This window comes from Silurus meridionalis, chromosome 23, assembly GCF_014805685.1.
Source record: "Silurus meridionalis isolate SWU-2019-XX chromosome 23, ASM1480568v1, whole genome shotgun sequence".
Classification (NCBI taxonomy): domain Eukaryota; kingdom Metazoa; phylum Chordata; class Actinopteri; order Siluriformes; family Siluridae; genus Silurus; species Silurus meridionalis.
The window spans coordinates 25,362,505-25,381,625 of NC_060906.1; the positions used below are offsets into that span (position 1 = coordinate 25,362,505).

At 40.3% G+C, this 19,121-nt stretch overlaps 1 long non-coding RNA gene and 1 other non-coding gene across 5 annotated transcripts; one reads left to right on the plus strand and one right to left on the minus strand.

Annotated features, from left to right (window-relative positions):
• Positions 1 to 228: 228 nt before the first annotated feature.
• On the plus strand, positions 229 to 8,685 carry LOC124376653. Of its 4 annotated transcripts, XR_006923870.1 has the most exons (5): positions 229 to 275; positions 5,443 to 5,506; positions 5,576 to 5,688; positions 5,788 to 7,384; positions 8,011 to 8,685. It is a non-coding gene; the product is annotated as an uncharacterized LOC124376653 (long non-coding RNA). The 4 variants fall into 4 exon arrangements; XR_006923869.1 differs by lacking the exon at positions 229 to 275 and having other exon boundaries at positions 4,329 to 5,688; positions 5,788 to 6,517; positions 6,591 to 7,384; XR_006923871.1 differs by lacking the exon at positions 229 to 275 and having other exon boundaries at positions 4,329 to 5,688; positions 5,788 to 6,428; positions 6,591 to 7,384.
• A 7,949-nt stretch (positions 8,686 to 16,634) lies between these two features.
• On the minus strand, positions 16,635 to 16,706 carry trnae-uuc. The gene has a single exon. It is a non-coding gene; the product is annotated as a tRNA-Glu (tRNA).
• Positions 16,707 to 19,121: the final 2,415 nt, after the last annotated feature.

The following is a 19,121-nucleotide window of genomic DNA, read 5'->3' on the forward strand; positions in this document are numbered from 1 at the left end:
TGATTAAAGAATCTTGTGATAAAAATTGTAATAGGAACATTATAGTTATAATAAATCACTACTTTGGATACTTAAAGACATTTAAAGGCAAAAACAAGTGAAAGTGTGAAGGGAAACTTTTAGTGGAGTCATATTTCACCAAATGGATCTCTACTTTAACTCAAATAGGAGGTGACAAATAAAATAATAAAATAAGCAGGTGGCGCTGTGATCATGAACTCAGCACCAGTGGAAGAGAAGCTGTAGATCCTTTCCGGTAGATTTTCCTCACTTAGGTAAACATCGATACATATCTCTTTATATATATATATATATATATATATATATATATATATATATATATATATATATATATATATATATATATATATAATATAATATCTCACAGATTTAATTAATTTAACTATAAACCCGTGTTTTTGTTCCGGTTTTGAGGATTTTCTCTGTGTTCTGCTCTAAAACCTGAGGTAAGTTTAATGAGCATCTCTGCTACTTCCTCAGGAGCGGCCAAATCCCAAATCCCTCTGTACTCCCTTTAAAGTGGACACCGGATACAGGGCGTATGAACCCTAGATAAAGTGCACTACATAATCAAAATGAGAGATTCGGAATACAGTCCGAGTGAAAAACGGATTAATGACAAGCATTCAAATCTGCGAAGTTTATTATAGTGAAATTTTTTTTAATGATTTATTTAATGAGTGGAAGAGTATTTTTTATTCCTATTTGAGATTCATCCATGTAAAATAATGCAGTTAATTTCTTAAATTGTTGCTGAAATTGTGTACAAGTATACACTATTTGGAATAATTTTGATTACCGCTTGTAGGTCACTAGTGGTCATTAATAATGTAAATTCACTATGAAGAGTCTTAAAGAATGGTTCCGGAGATTCATTTGTCAGGTGAAAATTAAACCCCTGGTCCTGGTAACGGAAATGAACCATTTGGACCAGAAAATACTTTTTCTTCTTATTTCGGCTTCTCCCATTAGGGGGCGCCACAGCAGATCATCTGCCTCCATACCCCCCGGTCCTCTACATCTGCCTCTTTCACACCAACTACCCTCACCACCAGTGTTGTGCTAGTTACTAAAAAATAGTAACTAGTTAAAATTACTCGTTACTTCATTTAAAAAGTAACTCAGTTACTTTGTTGATTAATTACACCAAAAACTAATGCGTTACTGTTAAAAGTAACTTTTTAGTTACTTTTTAATGAACGTTCTTTAATGTTGCCATTAATGCCCTTTTATGTGTTATGGTCTATACAAACACAAAACTGACTTAAACACAAAGTCATTTTTAAACACTATTTTATTAAAGTCAGAGCAGCACACACTGAATATATCACAAGGATTTCTGAAATAAAGAACAAAACAAGCTGAATAATAGATTCATAATCAAAAACTAAAGTGGCTTCTGCATCATAAAAGCTGTTGTGTTGAGCTCTTAAACATGTTCCTTTCACAGCTGAAGTATGAAAACTATCAACAATGTAGAACAGAACACCGGGTTAGCTTCTAGCTTCTAGCTCCTCAGGCATGGAGGTCCTGGAGGAGCTACAGTTGTGTTCAAAATTATTCAACCCCCACTGAAATTGATTGTTTTGGTCGGTTTGACATTGATTATGACCATTCAGTCATCCTGCTTACAATTAAATCAAAGAGGCACGTGTAGGTCAGACAAATATAACATAACATTTATAATGAAATAACCACAAATGTCTTTTCTGAGCTCACATCATTATCAGTTTTATTCAACCCCCAAGTGACATTCAATCTTAGTACTTAGTACAACATCCTTTTACAGTTATAACAGCTTTTAAACGTGAAGCATAGCTTGACACAAGTGTCTTGCAGCGATCTACAGGTATCTTCGCCCATTCATCATGGGCAAAAGCCTCCAGTTCAGTCACATTCTTAGGCTTGCACTGCAACTGCTTTCTTTAAGTCCCACCAGAGGTTCTCAATCGGATTTAAGTCTGGTGACTGCGATGGCCACTTCAAAATGTTCCAGCCTTTAATCTGCAACCATGCTCTAGTGGACTTGGAGGTATGCTTGGGATCATTGTCCTGTTGAAAGGTCCAACGTCTTCCAAGCCTCAGGTTTGTGACGGACTGCATCACATTGTCATCCAATATCTCCTGGTACTGAAGAGAATTCATGGTACCTTGCACGCTGAAGCTTCCCAGTACCTGCAGAAGCAAAACAGCCCCAAAGCATGATTGACCCCCCGCCATGCTTCACAGTAGGCAAGGTGTTCTTTTCTTCATAGGCCTTGTTCTTCCTCCTCCAAACATAGCGTTGATCCATGGGCCCAAACAGTTCTAATTTTGTTTCATCAGTCCACAGAACACTATCCCAAAACTTCTGTGGTTTGTCCACATGACTTTTGGCATACTGCAGTCGACTCTTCTTATTCTTTGGGGACAGCAAGGGGGTGCGCCTGGGAGTTCTGGCATGGAGGCCTTCATTACGCAGGGTGCGCCGTATTGTCTGAGCAGAAACTTCAGTACCCACATCTGACAAATCTTTTCTCAGTTCCTCAGCAGTCACACGGGACTTTTCTCCACTCTACGCTTCAGGTAGCGCACAGCAGTCGAAGTCAGCATCTTCTTTCTGCCACGACCAGGTAGCGTTTCAACAGTGCCCTTTGCCTTGAATTTGCGAATGATGCTTCCTATGGTGTCTCTTGGTATGTTTAACATCTTTGCAATCTTCTTATAGCCATTGCCCTTCCTGTGAAGAGTAATCACCTGTTCTCTTGTCTTCCTGGACCATTCTCTTGACCTCACCATGTTTGTAACCACACCAGTAAATGTCTAGAAGGAGCTGAGTATCACAGTCATTTTAAAGCTGCCTAATTGGTGCTTATTAGGCTTTATTGCTGCTCCCTGATATCCACAGGTGTTTTCAATACCTGATTGAAAACACTTCATTGAACCTCTGTTCTTCAGAGTGGTAGTCTTTAAGGGGTTGAATAATTATGTCAATGAAGAATTCACAAAAGAAACATTTACTACTGTATTACAAAACTAATTGATGTCATTTTAGTTGCATATGGTTCTTTAAGAAGTCCTTGTAGGATTTCATTCTGAATACAATTACAAATGTACACTAAATTCCCTAAAACCATTTACAGCATTGGGGGTTGAATAATTTTAAACACAACTGTACAACAGATTGGAGTTGCTGTTTATCGCAGTAGATACGAGCTTCGAACCAGAAAGACACAGTTTACATTTGACTTAAAAGTTTTTGTCTTTATACTCAACTAAAGTGAAATAATGATCATATTTGCTCTCGCCTCGACTCGCCATTACTGCCGCACAGACCTGAATAAACGGAGACACGCCCACAGTGCGTCTTCTTCGTGTATACAGAGGGTAATCTGGTAATCCACCAATCCTACAATGCGTCTTGCTGTAAACAGGTCAGACTGTAGTCTACACTTCAGCCCAAATGCATTCATTTAAATGGGTAACGAACCATACAGTAACGCTAACGAAGTTACTTTATTTTTAAAAGTAACGTGTTACAGTATTAGTTACTGTCAAAAGTAACGCGTTACTAGTAACTAGTAACGTTACTAGTACTAACTAGTACCGCGTTACTGCCCAACACTGCTTACTACATCCATGAACCTCCTCCTTGCTCTTCCTCTTTTCCTCCTTCCTGGTGTCTCCATCCTCAGCATTCTCCTACTGATATACCCCATGTCCCTCCTCTGCACATGTCCAAACCATCTAAATCTCACCTCCCTCACCTTGTCTCCAAAACGTCCTACATGCGCTGTCCCTCTAATAAACTTACTTCTAATACTGTCCATTCTCATCACTCCCAACGAACATCTCAACATCTTCAGCTCTGCTACCTTTAGCTCCACCTCCTGTCTTTTACTCAATGTCCATAAGGCGACTGAGCGTGAAGCCTGGGGACGGATGTGATGAGCGACGAGCAAAACTCATGACTGGAACCAAATGCAGCAAAATAAATGCTCGTCTTCCAGAAATATGCTCGTTCTCCTACAAAGGTTTTTACTAGTAAAACATCTCATACACAGGCGCTCGTCCACTGCAGTTCCTCTGTACGTTCACTCGTTACATAACTAAGTATCTCTACATAATGCAGAACTGTTATACCAGCGGCCTCCAACCTTTTCTGCGCCACGGACCGGTTTAATGTGGGACAATATTTTCACAACCCGGTCTTTAAAGTGTGGTGGATAAATACAACAAAATAAAATGATACGACCATTAAATCTGGAATTTTCTAAATCTAATAATAAACGTGAATCACTATGTTGTTGTTTGTTCATTTTGCTCGCTTGGGGGTTTGAATTTAGCAGTAATGTATTATGTGTTAGCGGACGGAGCTCCTTTTAGGAGGTAGTGGACGGTAAGACATGTGACCGAGGCATCATGACATGCATCAAGAGTGAGTCATAGACACATGTGGAGCAGAGAATCCGGTCATTATCCAAAATTAAACATCATTCAGAATCAGATAATAAATAAAACGGAAATAATGTAAGTTATGTATTCTTTTTGTGCGGCCTGGTACCAATTAACCAGCAGACCAGTGCTGGTCCACGGGCCGGGGGTTGGGGACCACTGTGTTAGACGACCACTGAGGGTAATACTGCTGAAATTGAATGCTGAATACTAAATAATGCTGGAGGATATTGCATAAGCTGTTTTAACACTAGGTAAAGCAGATCTACGCTTATTTACTCAAACATTTCTCTACAACTAACAAATGAACTAATAAACTGATCATGTGGCACCAAACACAACGTGAACAAAATCATTTCTGTTTCTAAGTATTTGTTTTTGGCTGCATTCAAATTTTCTCTTTCTTTGTCCTGCAATTAAAACATTCACATCATTAGACTTGTCGGAATAATTTCATTTTGTTTATTTGTTGATTTTGTTGAACAAAGATTCAAAGATCAGAGTCGGTAAACTGATCTGATCTTCTAATCACTAGTGATCAGGAAATTGCTAAAACTCTCTCGGGGTGATGAAGATGGCATGACCAGACACTGCTAGTTGTTAGCATTAGCATTTATTTCTTAAATGACCATTAAAGATGGTAAGCGGAGATGCTTACAAAACTGACGTGTTTAGTTTGTTCTGCAGTGAGTGGAGTTTTCTCCTCTTCCAGGATCTCTTAATAAGATCTTACGATGGAATCATCAGAGGTCCGACCATGCGTCTCCAAAACAAACCTTCTACACGCTCCTGCTCCAACAGAAACTTGTTTGGCTTTAGGTGAAGGGACATCAAGCTCTCTAGAACATCAGAAACCTGTAAAAAAGAAAGAACCTGAAGATGAAGACATGTTCTGTAAGACAGAAAGGTGCATCACTGCCCAGTCTGATGCTCCACAGCACTCACTAAACTTTCACATTGTGGTTTTGTATTTCACATTAATTTCAGGTGACCCAAGATCTTTATCTGTGGACCAGCAGAAACGTAAAAAAGGAACAACCTGAAGATCTCCGTAAGTCATTACGGTGAATTTGTATTTACATGAGATGAAAGTGTTTAAATGTAAATGATGGAATTTCAGGTGGAGGGACTTTAAAGACTGTGGAGGTTGTGAACCATCAGAGCAAAAATATTAAGGAGGGGTGTCTGATGATGAGGATGATGAGGATGATCTCTGTACAACGACAGTATGGGGTAAATGTAACTCTTGTTAAAAATTTGAGAGTTTTCTGTTGAAATCACAGGCACTTTGCTCCATTTTAATTCTAATACTTCTTAATGTTTTTGTTCCAGAAATAAAAGATGCTGAGTTTAAAATCATCTCCTGCTCCAAGTGTACTCTTTCCTATACATCTCAAAATGACCTCCACAAACACATCAAGAGACACCACTATGAGGAATACGAAAGACAGTTACAATCAGAAGTCAAATATGAGAATCCTGTGACAACAAGCTCCAAAATTCATCAAACAGTCTCTGGTGCCCTCAGCTGTAACATCTCTGATCATCAAATGGAGAAAGCAGTCTATTCCTGCTCTCAGTGTGGGAGGGGTTTTTCTGACCGGAGTAACCTGAGAAGACACTGGTACATTCATACAGGAGAGAAACCGTATCGGTGCTCAGAGTGCGAGAAGTGCTTCATCCGAAAATACGATCTCCAAACACACCAGGTGTTCACATGGGAGAGAAACCGTATCGCTGCTTGGACTGCGTGAAAAGTTTCGTCTGAAATTTCGACCTCCAGATACACCGGCGCATTCACACCGGAGAAAAGCCGCATTGCTGCTTATACTGCAGGAAAAGTTTTAATCAACAGAGTCACCTCCAAACACATTTACACATTCACACGGGGGAGGAACCATATCAGTGTGAACAGTGCGGGAAGACTTTCATCCGCTGGAACGATCTTCAGATACACTGATACATTGACACCGGTGAGAAACCATATCAGTGATGATGAGGATGATGAGGATGATCTCTGTACAATGACAGTATGGGGTGAATGTAACTCTTGCTAAAATTGGTGAGTTTCCTGTTGAAATCACAGGCACTTTGCTCCATTTTAATTCTAATACTTCTTAATGTTTTTGTTCCAGAAATAAAAGATGCTGAGTGCGGGAAGGGTTTCAGGTTCTGCTTGGTCTGGTATAATTTTAATTGGGTTCAGCCATCATAGCTACAAAAAAAGTTCTTAATCTTTGACACCGCCTTTAATCCAATCTGATGCCCTACTTCTGATCAAAGTTACCACTGAAAAAAACTCTTTGCTGCTAAAGAGGGCCCCAGATGGACAGCATGAAGATCATAATGGGATTACTGTGGATGGTACCAGTCGGAAACTGTAAAAAGGACTGTAGATGCTCTTCAAAAGAACCGTTAAGAACAGTTTGCTTTACAGTTTCCATCATTGAACAGTTACTAATTGGTACAACAGACTTAAACCTGTAACAAGTTTCTGCTCAAACCAGGAGTATATTTAACATTTTTAAATTTATAAAGAAATTATTTATGATGAAGTTCCCTTTTGGGTCTGATCTCTTAAGGTTTCTTTGTCATGAAATCTGAAAGAGTTTTTCTTCACCACCTTCACCCTTTGTGCTGTATAAATAAAATGTAATTAAATTGGCAATAACAAGGTTTGACTTTTAGTTTTTGTCGAGTCAATAAAATATTAACCCTCTACTGCACAGCATTGCCCTCGGGCAACAAAATAATTTCTTAAACCCTATATCTAGTGGATGTCTCTTTAAATATTTTGCAATCAACTAGAATAGTTAAAAAGTATCAAAGAACAATCCAATAAGGTGTGAGAGTCCATATCCATCATTATTTGAAGGCGGGACTTCCTTTTCTGCCACATGGTCACAGAAGCACATGGTGTGAGGACAAGGTAAGATTGTTTACTTTGGTAATCTTATTTAAATTGAAATGAACTGTAAATTAAAATATATGTGCATGTGTGAAGGCATAGAGAAGCTTTTTATCATGGTCTAAAGATTTTTTTGTTATTTAGAATTTTTAGAAATTACGTTTTTCTTTTTGTTGCCTCAGGGCAACGTAGTCTTGCGACGTAATCTTGCGTACCTACACTGGTACGCAAGATTACAAACTTAATATAAATATAACCCTTGAATTCTACAAGCACCTCCAAGCTTGTAGAATTCAAGAGTTATATTTATATTAAGTGTGTAATCTTGCGTACCAGTGTAGATTTATTCATTACTAGAGACTCAAAGCACTTTTGTACGTCGCTCTGGATAAGGGCGTCTGCTAAATGGCACAAATGTAAATGTAAATGTAAATGTAAATGCAATGTTGTGCAATAGGGGGTAGTATCTAAGGATGTTTTTGCTGACAATGTGTTTTGATGTCATCACATATTATGACATCACATATGACTGTATTTATGCACAGTATAAACCCTTATGTGTTTTTTAACACATTGCATTGCATGTGTTGCTGATGTGATGCCTCTTGCGTGGTGAAAGGTAATCAAAAGATTTTTTTTTATTGCAGCAAAAACAGTTTACAGCCCACAAGAATGGCTGACTACAATGGGCTATACAAGATTCGGCCTTTCATAATTCACATCCTTACCAAGCTAAAAGAACTGCCTATCTGTGAGACATTAAGTGTGGATGAACAAATATTACTCTTTAAGGGCAAGAGCAGATTTAAGCAATACCTCCCCAGTAAACCAAAAAAATGGGGTTACAAATTCTTGGAGGACGGCATTCCACACAATTTTAAGATTTATACTGGGAAAGCTGCCTATCCACCTGAGCTTCCAGATGTAGGCGCAAGTGGGAATGTAGTACTGCACCTAGCAAAAACAATATCAAAAGATTTTAATTTCATTGTTCTTTGACAACTGGTTGGTGCTTACACTATATCTCATGTCAAAAGATGGGACAGAGGCTAAAAGAGAAAGGTCGAGGTGCCATGCCCTGCAGCAGTCTCCACTTACAATTAGCACATGGGAGGTGTTGACTTGTTGGATTCGCTGAATGCCTTCAAGTCCCAAATACCACATAGTCTGTGCAAATCATAAAATGATGGGAGGAAGCAGGGGCAGGGGCCCATGGCTCTCATTCCTAACCAGGACAACAAAAAAATTTTTTTTGGAGGGGTGGTCGAAAAAAAACAAAAAAAGATTTTTATCAATAAAATATCCCAAAATGAACCAATAAATGATGTGGAATTATTTGTATCATGAACCAGCAAAATGTGTGCAGTAGAGGGTTAAGATTCTGCGATATTTTTCAGCTGACTGTAAACTGATAGCTGGGCTGCAAAATATAACTTTGGCTTCAGAAGGCCTGGAAACAAGTCCAACCTGGATTTTACCATCTGTAGCTAGTGATAGCCTATGGGGTCCTATGGAGCTACTTCTGATATCCTGCTGAGGTCCTACAACATTGACTCAAGCATGATGCACGCACTTTGGAAAAAATCTCATCTGCAACTATTAATGTTCTTTGCGAATAAGTTAAACAGATTCACTCCAGACAGAGCAGATCACCAATGATCTGATTTATAGACCATATCATGTGTGTCTGGCACAATCCAGAATTTCCATCAGCCTTTTATGAACCTCAAATGGCCAAATATCATGACTTGTACAACGCAACTGTGCTGGACATTAAATGGATGCTTTTCATCCCAGTGGAATGAAAAGAAGTGTCATGCTGAGTAATCTGAAGGCTCTGAACTTCAATTCTGGCATCAGCCCAGCCTCTGGGGTTTAAAACCTGGCTGGAAAGTTTCTAATCCCATAAAGAACCATTAGGACAAAGGCACACCTGGAAAGATAGTTTCCAAGGCCACAATGAGAAATGCTAGGACACATTTTAAGAAAAAGGATTGATTGTATAAATCTTTAAAGCCTGTCTGTTAGTCTGGGTCTGTGGGGCTGCACTCTTCATGCCCTTGGTGCTCTTGAACAGGTAATCATGTAAATGTCTTTTCAACAGGGGGGATTTCATTTTATTGTTCTATATTCTGACACCACTGTAGATCAGAGGGTGCAGGTAAGGGGCAGGCCTCCAAGAGCATGTCTAACATCTCCTTGTACACTACAGTGAACAGTCTCATGGTAAATGGGCAAAGATCATTTGGATCAAAACAGACCACTTAATGTATCTAAATTCAGTGGGAGTTCTAGTCAACCTGAATGTTACCAAATCTTATGAATTCATGTGGGATACCATGAGCAGGTCCAGTTTTTGCTACAAGGGAGGCTGGAAATAAGCAGGTTTTTAGCAGGTTTGAAGCAGGTTCAGCTTTCAATTAACCCAAAACACCACAGACCTAAACATACCCTCAGCCCATTGAGAAGATTGTAAAGCTTCAACTTTCTGGTAGCACATTTCTACCAGCTGTTCCAGTACTACCATTGTATATATACCCTGTTTACTGTTTATAGTAATAGCAATATATTATGCTCACCTTTCACATCCTTCTGCAAATTTCTGTGTATAGTAATAGGCATCTGTATATCATGTTCACAGTACATATATATTCATCTGTATATTATGTTCATAGTACATATATATATATATCCATCTGTATATTATATTATATTCATAGTACATATACATCTGTAAATTTCTGTTTATAGTCTATATTACCATTCTATTTAACTTATGTAAATCATGTAAAAACTGTATGTCCTGCACTTGCTGTTATTGCACTCTGGTTAGACCCAAACTGCATTTTGTTGCCTTGTACTTGTACATGTGTAATGACAATAAATTTGAATCTAATCTAATCTAATCTAATCTAATCTACTTGTGGATGGGACTGTACATCAGTTGGTCAGGTGAGTGAGTTTATCTTAACAAATTATCATAAATCTATATATTGCTGTAAAAACATTTTATTCTAGAGATGTTCAGTGAGATCAGGGAGAAAAAATTAGCACAGTGGTATAATGATCATACGCGCACCTTAAAACAGAACACTCGAAAATTAGAACGTAAATGGCGTCAAACAAAATTAACAGTATTTCAAATAGCATGGAAGGAGAGCCTCCTAAATTATAGAAAATCTCTTAGTGCTGCCAGATCAGCATATTTCTCCACCCTCATAGAAAATAACAAGCATAATCCTAGATTTTTATTCAGCACGGTAGCAAAATTAACAGGGAATAAAAGCACTACACTAACATGCACACCATCAATAGGTAGTAATGATTTCATGAACTTTTTTAATAATAAAATTGAAAACATCAGGCAAGAAATCCAGACGGTTAATATAAATCCAAATTATTTTACAAGTAACCCTGTAGACAGCAGTGTAATTATAACGGACAATCAACTACAAAGCTTCACTCCTATTCATGAGAATGACTTAATTTCATTAATCTCCTCATCAAAATCATCAACCTGCATTCTCGATCCCTTGCCTACAAGTTTCTTTAAACAGATAGCTCCAGAGGTAATCAAACCTGTTTTAAAAATAATTAACTCTTCCATTAGCACTGGTTATGTACCTAAATCCTTCAAACTGGCAGTTATCCACCCCCTTATTAAGAAACCTGACCTTGACCCATGTCAGTTGTCCAACTACAGACCGATATCAAATCTCCCCTTTATATCCAAAATTTTAGAAAAGGTTGTAGCACAGCAGTTATGCTCACACCTACTTATGAATAACATTTTGAAATGTATCAGTCAGGATTTCGGCCTCATCATAGTACAGAGACGGCGCTAGTTAAGGTGGTAAATGACCTGTTATTGGCCTCTGATCAGGGTTTTGTCTCCTTACTTGTTTTGCTCGACCTTAGTGCAGCTTTTGACACCATTGATCACACTATACTGCTTGCTAGACTTGAGAACGTTGTAGGAATAAAGGAACAGCTCTCTCTTGGCTCAGGTCTTATTTGACTGATCGCTATCAGTTTGTGGATGTAAATGGTGAGTTCTCCACACTCTATGAGGTAAAGTTTGGTGTTCCTCAAGGATCTGTCTTGGGCCCACTGCTTTTCTCTTTATATATGCTGCCTCTTGGTGAAATCATTCATAAACATGGGATTCGCTTCCATTGCTATGCTGATGACACACAGCTGTATATTTCAGCAAAGCCAGATGAGCTAGATCAGCTCAACAATGTTGAGAAGTGTGTAAAGGACATTAGACAGTGGATGCTTAATAACTTTCTTCTGCTCAACTCAGATAAGACGGAAGTACTTTTACTAGGACCACATGCAGCTAGAAATAAACTTTCCGATTACGTAGCATCTCTGGATGGTGTTTCTGTTTCAGCATGTACGGCTGTCAAAGACCTTGGTGTGATTATTGACCCGAGTCTTTCCTTTGAGTCTCACGTGAATAATATCACCAGAATCGCCTTCTTTCACCTTAGAAATATTGCTAAAATTAGAAATATGATGTCGTTACAGGATGCAGAAAAACTAGTTCATGCTTTTGTTACTTCTAGATTAGACTACTGTAACGCTTTACTGTCTGGGTGTGCGAGTAAGTGCATAAATAAGCTTCAGTTAGTCCAGAATGCAGCAGCAAGGGTCCTCACTAGATCTAGGAAATACGACCACATCACCCCTGTTTTAATCAGTCTACACTGGCTCCCAATCAAATCTCGCATTGATTATAAAATATTACTACTGACGATAAAGCACTTAACGGTCTCGCACCGCAGTATCTGAGTGAACTTCTGTACCAGTATGATCCTCCACGCCTACTTAGATCAAAAGGTGCTGGCTATCTGTTGGTTCCTCAAATAATGAAGACTACAGCAGGGGGCAGATCTTTCTCTTATAAAGCCCCACAGTTATGGAACAGCCTTCCAATCAGTGTTCGGGACTCAGACACAGTCTCAGTGTTCAAGTCGAGGTTGAAAACTTATTTATTTAGTCAAGCCTTTTATCAGTAGATTTTTCTTAGGTAAAGGCTCAGATCTGGAGGGAGCATGGATATAGAGTGTTTGGTGAACTGGTATATTTGTATGCTGTCGCCCCTCACATTCACACGCTCACTCAGGTTTGTTGACGGTGGTGTGGTGGGTCGCCTCTTATCCCAGAGATCCCTCATGTCTGTGTTACCTTCTGGTTCTCCCTTTTAGTTATGCTGCCATAGCGAGTCTTGCCGGAGTCCAAACTGCACAGTGACATTAACTTTCATACACCAATAGTTACACTTAATAATCCATATCCTTCTCTTCCCGTCACCCTCTCTCTCTCTCTCTCTCTCTCTCTCTCTCTCTCTCGGTCGAGTTAAACATGCTCCTGAGGCTCCAGTGACCACTGTTCCTGCCCCTCTCCCCTCTGTGGATCTTCACACTTCTGTGCAGCTTGGGACGGTCTCTCATCAACACCTTGGGTGGTTCCATATAATTCCGGAGTAGAACGGGTGCTTTTGAGGACGGATTGGACTGTAGTTGGTGTCGGCGGTCTGCTGCACTGACTCGGGAGTGCAGTTTGCTTCTGATCATCATCACTGTACCCTGCAACTTTGTATATATGCTTCAAATGGACATTTGGTGCAACCCAGATGAGGATGGGTTCCCTCTTGAGTCTGGTTCCTCTCAAGGTTTCTTCCTTATGCCATCTCGGGGAGTTTTTCCTTGCCAAAGTTGCTCATCAGGGACAAAGAACATATTTACATTTAATCACCACATTTTCTGTGTAAAGCTGCTTTGAGACAATGTTCATTGTTAAAAGCGCTATACAAATAAAAATGAATTGAATTGAATTGAATTGAATATTAAAATGTGTGAACACAAAACCATTGTATACAAAAAGTCTTCATTTTCTCTCGTATACTGCTCTGTAAATCCCACACCCATTTAAAAATGTAAGGATTTTCTGTAGGTTCTGTTTAAAACCCCCTGAAACACCTCAGTATATTACTTTGTATTTAAAAAAGAAACCCGGAGAACAAATTTATTTACACAATGGGTTCGTAGAGCTTAAATTTCTTTCAGACCTCCAAACAGTGTGCGTCCGGCATTATATTTACTCTAGGAATTGGAATTGCGTCATGAAGTCTTTTGGAAGTATTTTCTGCCGGAACATTTGCTTATAAACTATCCAAATTACAAGGGAGATGCAAGATAGTGTTTAGCAAGAAGTTACTGACAATGGAGAAACTCTTCCCACACCGAGTGCAATGATATGGTTTCTCCCCAGTATGAGTGCGCTGGTGTGTTCGGAAATCACAGTTGACATTGACGTGAAAAACCTTTTCCACACTGTGAGCAGAGATATGGCTTCTCGATGGCATGGATGCGCTGGTGTCTTTGGAGATTGCTCAGTTGGGTGAAGCTCCTCCCGCACTCTGAGCACTGATAGGACCTTTCTCCTGTGTGAATTTGGCGATGTTTCTGAAAATCGCTTTTTCGAATAAAACTCTTACTCCGAGCAATTGTGTGGTTTCTCCTCTGAGGGAACTCACTCATGAAACTGAAGATGGCTTTGCTGAGTGAAACTCTTCCTGCACCCGGAGCACTGGTACGGCCTTTCTCCTGTGATATTGGAAAGAACTAGCTTTATTAATGCTCTTCCCACACTCCAAGCAGCAGAAGGGTTTCTCTCCTGTGTAAAGGCGCTGTTGTTGCTTGAGATCACTTTGTCGGCTGAAAGTCTTCCCACACTGCCTGCACTGATGCAGTTTCTCCCCCTTGTGAAGGTGTTTATGACCATCGAGGTGACTCTTTTGCGTAAAGCTCTTCCCACACTGTGTGCAGTAATACAGTTTCTCTCCCGTGTGAATGCGCTGGTAGGTTCGGAAATTCACTTTGCCCTTAAATCTCTTACTACACTGCAAGCAATGACACGGTTTCTCTCTGGTGTGAATGCGCTGCTGATGCTGCAGATGACTCTGTTGATTAAAATGTTTTCCGCACTCGATGCAACGAACGTTTTTTTCGCTGGTGAATGCGTGGGTGTGCTTTAAGAGCTCTTTTCTCAAAAACAACACTTTCCACACCTGGTGTGAATATGCTGGGGTGTCCTGAGATTACCCCCATCATTAAAATTCTTCCCACACTGTGTGCAGTAATACAGTTTCTTGCCTGTGTGAATGCGCCGGTGTCGCACAAGAGAGAAAAGAGATGAAAAATAAAGGGATGAGGAGACACCAGTAAGGGATAACAGGGAAAGAAATATATTCTAATATAATCTGAAATAAAATACCCACACCACTGACCTGATAGACTTACAGAGTTATGAAAATGTTTTTTACCTCATCCAGTTAGCGTTCATGTCTCTCTTGGCATCAATGTATCGCTCACATTGTTGGCTCCTGTATATCTCAAAACAAACATATCCAAAAAATCTACATTTATCCAACTCTGGTCCTGCAGTAACATGCTGAGAACTTCTGCAAATGTTATGTTCACAAAGTAACTCACAACCAATAAGTAGCCACTGTTCATTGCTTCTTCTCTGTCCACCAGGGTTTGCTAACCCTAACCAGGAATCCCAACCGCTAGACCATATGGGAGCGCTGACAACAGTGTGACCGGAGTAAGGCCCAAAGTGTGCACAAACAGACCCTGCATCAAGAATATCAGACACCCGGATCTCCAGATAAAGTGGAAGAGTCTGTCTGGCTCTGTCAGTGACCCCAATTGGAACATGTGTATAATGGATGAAGAGAGCTGGACCATGAACTTCACAATTGTTGATGTAAAAGGACTGGCAGTGCTGACAATCTGGAAGGAGACCGAACAGCGAATGGCATTGAAGTTAGACATACAGCATTGTATACCCCAGACTTGACCCTTAGACCGAACTCTGGCTTCCAGATAACATCTTCCTCTTCTACATGCTTTTTTTTATAAACCCTCCACTCTGTTCATCACATCAGTAACATGTCCCACTCAGCCTGATGTCCCGTCACCTAAAAATCCATCATTTCATCAGGTATTAAAATTCCATAGGGTAAGGGTAAAGGTAAGGGTTAGGGTTAGAATAAGGGTAAAGGTAAGGAAAAGGGTAAGGGTTAGGGTAAGGGTAAGGGTTAAAGTAAGGGTTAAGGTATAGGTTAGGGTTAGGGTAAGGTTTTTGGTTAGGTTTGGGGTTGGGTTAGGGTTAGGGTTAGGTTAGGGTTGGGTTTTGGTTAGGTTTGGGGTTGGGGTTAGGTTAGGGTTAGGTTAGGGTTGGGTTTTGGTTAGGTTTGGGGTTGGGTTATTGTTAGGTTCAGGGGTTGAGGTTTAAGGGTTAGGGTGAAGGGTTAGGGTTAGGGTTAGGTTAGGTTTTTAGTTAGGGTTAGGTTTTGATTAGGGTTGGGATTAGGGATAGGGTTAGGTTTAGGGGTTGGGGTTAGGTTTAGGGACAGGGGTTGGGGTTAGGGTTAGGGATGGGGTTGAGGTTAGGGTTAGGTTTAGGGGTTGGGGTTAGGTTTAGGGGTTGGGGTTAGGTTTAGGGTTAGGTTTAGGGGTTGGGGTTAGGGTTAGGGATGGGGTTGAGGTTAGGGTTAGGTTTAGGTGTTGGGGTTAGGTTCAGGGGTTGGGGTTAGGGTTGGGGTTAGGTTTAGGGTTAGGTTTAGGGTTACGGTTAGGGTAAGGGTTAGGTTTACCTAACCCTAGGTTTAACCCCAACCCTAGGGTAAGGGTTAGGGTTAGGGTAAGGGTTAGAGTAAGGGTAAAGGTAAGGGTTAGGTTTTGGGTAAGGGTTAGGGTTATGGTTAGGGTAAGGGTTAGAGTAAAGATAAAAGTAAGGGTTAGGGTTAGGGTAAAATATAGTGTAAAGGTAAGGGTAATGGTAAGGTTTGGAGTAAGGATAAAGGTAAGGGTTAGGGTAAGTGTAAGGGTAAAGGTAAGGGTTAGGGTTATGTTTAGGGTAAGGGTTAGGGTTACAGTTAGGGTAAGGGTAAGGGTTAGAGTAAAGGTAAAGGTAAGGGTTAGGGTTAGGGTAAAATATAGTGTAAAGGTTAGGGTAAGGGTAAGGTTTAGAGTAAGGTTAAAGGTAAGGGTTAGGGTAAGGGTTAGGGGTTAGGGTCAGGATAAGGGTTGGAGTGAGGGTAAAGGAAAGGGTTAGGGTTAGGATAAAGGTAAGGGTTAGGTTAAGGGTTAGGATAAAGGTAAGGGTTAGGGTTCGGGTAAGGGTTAGGGTTATACAAAGTGATTGTTACATTAGAAATTGTAAAAAACAAATTTAGTTAAGAAAAAAAATCCACTTCCCATACCGGGAGTCGAACCCGGGCCGCCTGGGTGAAAACCAGGAATCCTAACCACTAGACCATATGGGAGCTCTGACAACAGTGTGACCGGAGTAAGGTGCAAAGTATGCACCAACAGAAACAGTCTCCCCCTTTATTAAACACTCCCAGCCCAGCGTCAGGAATACCAGACATCCGGATCTCCAAATAAGGTGGAAGAGTCTGTCTGGCTCTGCTAGTGACCCCAATTGGAACAGGTGTATCATGGATGAAGAGAGCTGGACCATTAACTTCACACTTGTTGATGTAAAAGGACTGGCAGTGCTGACAATCTTGAAGGAGCGAATGGCATTGAAGACATACAGCAGTCATCCCTCATATCTATTGTATACCCCAGACCTGACCCCTTTAGACTGAACTCTGGCTTCCAGATAACATTATCCTCTTCTTCTACATGCTTTTTCTATAAACCCTCAACTCTGTTCATCACATCAGTAACATGTCCCACACAGCCTGATGTCCCGTCACCTAAAAATCTATCATTTTTTTCAGGTATTTAAATTCCATAGGGTAAGGGTAAGGGTTAGGGTTAGGGTTAGGGTAAGGGTTAGAGTAAGGGTAAAGGTAAGGGTTAGGGTTACAGTAAGGGTTAGGGTAAGGGTTAGAGTAAGTTAAGGTAAAGGTAAGGGTTAGGGTAAGGGTTAGAATAAGGGTTAGGGTAAGGGTTAGAGTAAGGGTAAAGGTAAGGTTAGGGTTAGGTTTAGGGTAAGGGTTAGGGTTACGGTTAGGGTAAGGGTAAGGGTTAGAGTAAAGGTAAAGGTTAGGGTTAGGGTAAAAGATAGTGTAAGGGTTAGGGTAAGGGTAAGGTTTAGAGTAAGGGTAAAGGTACGGGTTAGGGTTAGGTAAGGATAGTTGTTAGATTAAGGTTTAGGGTTAGGGTCAGGATAAGGGTTCGAGTAAGGGTAAAGGTAAGGGTTAGGGTTAGCATAAAGGTAAGTGTTAGGTTAAGGGTAAGGGTTCGGTTAGGGATCGGGTTAGGGTAAAGGTAAGGGTTAGGGTTAGGGTAAAGGTTAGGGTTAGGGTTAGAGTAAGTGTTGGTGTTCAGGTTAGCTGTTAGGTTAGGATTTAGGGTTAGGTTAGGTAAGGGTAAGGGTTAGAGTAATGGTAAAGGTAAGGGTTAGTGTAAGAGTTAGGTAAGGGTTAGGTCAGGGTTAGAGTAAGGGTAAGTTTAAAGGTAAGGGTTAGGGTAAGGGTTAGGGGACGGAGAAAGGTAAGGGTTATGGTTAGGGTCGGGGTTATACAGTAAAATGTGTCTTTAATTGACGCAGTTTCCTTAATTAACCGGTAGAATATATTTACTGTATTTTGACCAGTACGAATCACTGACGATGGATTATAATAGTGAGTAGCCTCCAGATTATAAAGCAATAGAAACATGATGGTAAGGGTCACTGTAAGTGTTATGGCAAGGGTAAGGGCTAGTGTTAATAATGAAATAATATAAAAATGAAATAATATAAAAAATAACTAATACAAAGCGATTGTTACATTAGAAATTGTAAAAAAATTTTGTTAAGAAAAAAAAACCTTCCCATACTGGGAGTCAAACCCGGGCCACCTGGGTGAAAAGAAGGAATCCTAACCGCTAGACCATATAGGAGCTCTGACAACAGTGTGACCGGAGTAAGGCCCAAAGTGTGCACCAACAAAAACAGTCTCCCCCTTTATTAAACACTCCCAGCCCTGCTTCAGGAATACCAGACACCCGGATCTCCAGATGAGGTGGAAGAGTCTGTCTGGCTCTGGGTAAGGATAAGTGTTAGATTAAGGTTTTGGGTTAGGGTCAGGAAAAGGGTTTGAGTAAGGGTAAAGGTAAGGGTTAGGGTTAGCATAAAGGTAAGTGTTAGGGTAACGGTAAGGGTTCGGTTAAGGGTTAGGGTTAGAGTAAGGGTAAAGTTAAGGGTTAGGGTTAGGGTAAAGGTAAGGGTTAGGATTAGGGTAAGGGTTAGGGTAAGGGTTAGGGTTAGAGTAAGGGCTGGTGTTCAGGTTAGCTGTTAGGGTTAGGATTTAGGGTTAGGGTTAGGGTAAGGGTTAGATTAATGGTAAAGGTAAGGGTTAGGGTAAGGGTTAGGGTAAGGGTTAGGGTAAGGGTTAGAGTAAGGGTTAGGGTAAAGGTAAGGGTAAGGGTTAGAGTAAGGGTAAGGTTAAAGGTAAGGGTTAGGGTGAGGGTTAGGTTAAGGGTAAGGGTTAGGGTTAGGGTAAGGGGAAAGGTAAGGGTTACGGTTAGGGTCGGGGTTTTACAGTAAAATGTGTCTTTAATTGACGCAGTCTCCTTAATTAACCGGTAGAATATATTTACTGTATTTTGACCAGTACGAATCACTGACGATGGATTATAAAAGCGAGTAGCTTCCAGATTATAAAGCAATAGAAACATGATGGTAAGGGTAACTGTAAGGGTTATGGCAAGGGTAAGGGCTAGTGTTAATAATGAAATAATATAAA